The sequence below is a fragment of the Acinonyx jubatus genome, chromosome A2, assembly GCF_027475565.1.
Source record: "Acinonyx jubatus isolate Ajub_Pintada_27869175 chromosome A2, VMU_Ajub_asm_v1.0, whole genome shotgun sequence".
Taxonomy (NCBI): Eukaryota; Metazoa; Chordata; class Mammalia; order Carnivora; family Felidae; genus Acinonyx; species Acinonyx jubatus.
The window spans coordinates 152,713,183-152,717,590 of record NC_069383.1 but is presented as its reverse complement, the minus strand read 5'-3'; positions in this window follow the sequence as shown (position 1 = coordinate 152,717,590).

The following is a 4,408-nucleotide window of genomic DNA, read 5'->3' as shown; positions in this document are numbered from 1 at the left end:
TCCTGCTCCAGGAAATTTCCTTCACGTCGCCGGAGAGGAGAGGAAGGGAAGATGGCTGGATGGGTGGGGAAGATATAATAGCCCTAATGTTCCCTCCTCACCCCGCGCCCCGCACTATGCAAGGCGGCACCAGGGGGAGAAAAAGCCAGACACAGGCGCCCCAGGCTCCATGGACATCTGAGCTAGCAGAAGGGACTAGAGGAACCCAGAGGGGGATGTCAGATTCTTCCTAAGGAGAGGGCATTATAAATGGGGCTCTGACGTATGAATAAGAGTTTGCAAGATGGGGATGGGCATCCCAGGCAAAGGAATGGGGACTTGTGAGTCCTGAGAGAAATCAGTCAATCCACAAACATTAATTGACTACCTACTGTATGCCAGGCTGTATGGGACGTGGCTGTGAGCAAGACAGTGCTCTTGGAAGCTATGAGGCTCTGAACCCAAAAGGTCTGGGTTTAGAGCCTGCTTGGCCACCGGTGGCCGTGTGACTTTGTGCGAGTGACTTAACCTCCCTGGCCTCAAGTTTCCTCCCCCGGAACCCACCTCAGTCGGAGGCTGTAGGGAGGTTGCACACTTTGAAGACCACCTGATACGGAATGAGCTCCCCCGAAAGGGCTGGGCTGGCAGCTGTTGGGAGCCAGGGCGGAGGGCGGCACACATGGGCAAGGGGTGTGGCCTGAGTGGGCCCCGGGTCAGTCCTGAATCCCGGTGGACACGTGAGGATCCTGAGCCCACACAGATCCCGAGAGCCAAGCCGGGGCCAGATGGTCCTCCCACTTGGTCCTCCCAAGACACAAGGCACCGACCGTGTGTGGGCAGGGGGGCGGGGGAGGTCTGAGTGTGCCTCAGTTTCCTCATCTGCAAAACGGGGGGAAAGCCTCTAGTTGGGAGACGTCTGGGGAGCATCAACTGCCCAGTGCATCATCGTCGGTGCCTGCATGGACGGCAGTTTACAGGAGTCGCTGTAACAAACGGGGGCGTTCCAGGCGGCGACGGCTCCAGGCTCCAGCGTGCTCACTTTGTCGCCTCAAACAGGTACGGCGTTGAGACTTCAGAGCCAACTGGGGCGCCTGGGGTGAAGAGTCCGACCTCGGCGCAGGTCATGATCTCACGGTTCGTGGGTTCAAGCCCGCGTAGGGCTCTGTGCTGACAGCTCACAGCCTGGAGCCTGCTTGGGATTCTGTGTCTCCCTCTCTCTCTGCCCCCCCCCCCCCGTTTGTTCTCTCTCTCAAAGATACATACACTTTTCTTAAGTGAATGATTCAGTGACGTGGCACAGCCACAATGTAGTACAACCATCACCTCTATCTAGTTCCAGAACATTTCCATCACCCCCCAAAAGGGGACCCCGTCCCCATCAGCTGTCACTTCCCCTCCCCTCCCCCAGCCCCTGGCAACCACCAACCTGCTTGCTGTCTCTGTAGACCTACCTGTTCTGTACATTTCCTATGAATTGGTCGTGCACTATGTGTGGCCTTTTGTGTCTGGCTTCTTTCACGCGCTGTGTTTTTGAGGTTCAGCCGTGTCGTAGCGTGTGAGCGCTTTATTCCTTGTTATGGCTGAGTAATAGTCCATTGCAGGGGTTGCTAACCTTAAAAATAAGCAAATATTTTACCAGGAAAATTGGTTTATTCGAGCTCAACAGAGGAACTGCAACTTGGGACCCGAAAGCTACGGTAAAACCTAGGCATGTCCAAGAAACAAAGGAGAGGTATGTTGTTTCATAGAGGAGGAGGAAGCCCGGATGGGGTTGGACTAAAGTCCATCGGAGAGAAGTGGGAGTTGAGGGGACAATTTCTTGTAGGAGGTGCAATGCCCCTCCTTTCCTGTTGGGGTCGCTAGTTGATGATTCTTTCCCCTCGAGGATTCTTCTGTCCGAGTCTGTAATTGACCGCCCTTCCCGTCACTGATGTTGAGGGGTAGGGCTCCCTCTCCGGGGGCCACTTTTTGTGTCTGTTTTGGGTTTTTTGTTTCGTTTTGCTTGTTTTAAGGTTTCCTTTAAATTCTAGTGTTATGCCCAGAATTCGTGATCCCCAAAGACCACTAGGGAGCCGAGTCCGATGCAAAAGCAAAGAGCCTTTATTCGAGCTAGCTCGAGCTCAATCCCCTACCTGCACCGACGCAGCGGTGAGATACCAGGGAAAGAGAGCGAGTTTCAAAAGGACAAAGGTTTTATTGGGGCCTGGGGGCAGTTGGTGAGGTAATGGCTATGGCCTCAGCCGATTGGCTGGGGAAGGGTCCTGGGGAAGGGTCGAGTCCTGTTAGGCAGGTGAGGGGGGTGGTTACTCAAGCGGAGGAGGTGTGGTCAAGGTGAAGGACACAGAACAAGATGGAGTCAGCTGGCGTAGGCCCGCCCTTTCACTAGTTAGTTACCATATGGTGTAAATTTGCCCAGATCTGAGAGCAGCCAACTAAAAATATTTATTGGCACCGGGGCTCGTGGCTGGCTCAGTCGGTGGAGCGTGAGACTTTTGATCTCGGGGTTGTGAGTTGCAGCCCCATAGTGGGTGCAGAGATTACTGAAAAATAAAATCTTTAGGGCACCTGGGTGGCTCAATTGGTTAAGCGTCCGACTCTTGGTTTCCGCTCAGGTCATGATCTCATGGTTCGTGGGTTCAAGCCCCAAGTTGGGCTCTACGCTGACAATGTGGAGCATGCTTGGGATTCTCTCTCTCTCTCCTTCTTTCTCTCTGCCCCTCTCCTGCTAGCACGCACTTGAGCTCTCTCTTTCTCAGAATAAATAAACTTAAAAAATATTTTTTAATACAAATAATTTTAAAAATTAATGTATCGGCACTTATTCCAACAGGGGAGAAAAGTTCTCTCTATGGAGGCAAACCCAGAGTCGTGTATGCCTCCTGGAAGTCCCTGCTTAAAGGGGGCATGAAAACAGAAGAGTGACTACGGCAGGAGTACGCTGAAGGAATTTACCAGATGCATTTGGGAAGATACGGGGCAGGCGACAGCTAGTGAACTTTTTGCAAAACAGCACAACTTCTAAGAAAAGGTATGCAGGCCAGCTCCGCGGACACCGTGGGGAAGTCGTCACGTCAGATGTCACTGGCTTCGGTTCTGGGAAGTCTTTACTTACGAGTCACCAGATGGTACGCAGGCCCAGCCAGGGTTAGACAAGTCACGTGAACCCAAGCCTGTTCTCTGTGGCGTCTGGTGGCACAAGGGTGGTTAGCGGTACCTGAGAAGGGCCTTCCCAGCGAGGCTGAAGACCGCCTCCCCGGGGGTGTCTCTTCCAAGAGGTGAAATCACCAGGTTGGCAAGGGGTGATGCTTAAGGTCGTCGGCCCCCAGGGAGCGGGCTGTGAAAAGATCTTTCTACCACAGCAGGGTTAGTTTCTCCTAGAAGCTTTTAGGGTTTTACAGTTTTGTTTTGTTTTTTTAACGTTTATTTACTTTTGAGACAGAGAGACAAAGCATGAACGGGGGAGGGTCAGAGAGAGGGAGACACAGAATCTGAAACAGGCTCCAGGCTCTGAGCTGTCAGCACAGAGCCCGACGCGGGGCTAGAACTCACAGACCGCAAGATCATGACCTGAGCGGAAGTCAGCCGCCTAACCGACTGAGCCACCCAGGCGCCCCTTAAAGTTTGTTTTAATGTCAATTATTTTTGAGACGGAGAGAGAGAGAGAGAGAGAGAGACAGAGAGACAGAGCTTAAGCAGGTGAGGGGCAGAGACAGCGGGAGACCCAGAATCCGAAGTGGGCTCCAGGCCCCAAGCTGTCTGCACAGAGCCCGACGCGGGGCTCGAACCCACGAACCGTGAGATCATGACCCGAGCCGAAGTCAGACGCTTCACTGAGCCACCCAGGCACTGCCTTTTTATTAATTTTTTTAATGTTTGCTTATTTTTGAGAGAGAGCAGGCACTGGAGAGGGGCAGAGAGAGAGGGAGACAGGGGATCTGAAGCAGGCTCTACACTGTCAACACAGAGCCCGATGCAGGGCTTGAACCCACGAGCACTGGAAGCTGTATGAAACCCATTGTGCAAACAGGTTTCCCAGGATTGTATTTTGAACAGGTGAGACAAGCGAGATAGGTACTTTTGGTGGCTTTATTGCCATTCCCCACCAGCACTGGTTCACGGATGCTCTCATTTTGTCAAGAGACCAATGGCTTAGTGCCTATACAGTGGTAACTCGTGGGAATTTCAGGATTTCTGCTAGGGCCAAATTCCTTGGTCCAAACCAGAGTTCTCTCTTTTTTTATCAAACCAACAATTATTAGATTCCCAATATTGTTTTTTCCTTTTCTGGAGCCAATTATTGGATGTCTCTGGTCAGTCGTTTCCAAATTATCGTGTGGGAGAATGTCCCTTTGGACCATGACAGAGGTTTAGCTATTGGCTTTCTGGAGAGCAGCATTTGGGGCAGAAACATCAGCGAGGTGGTTTATTT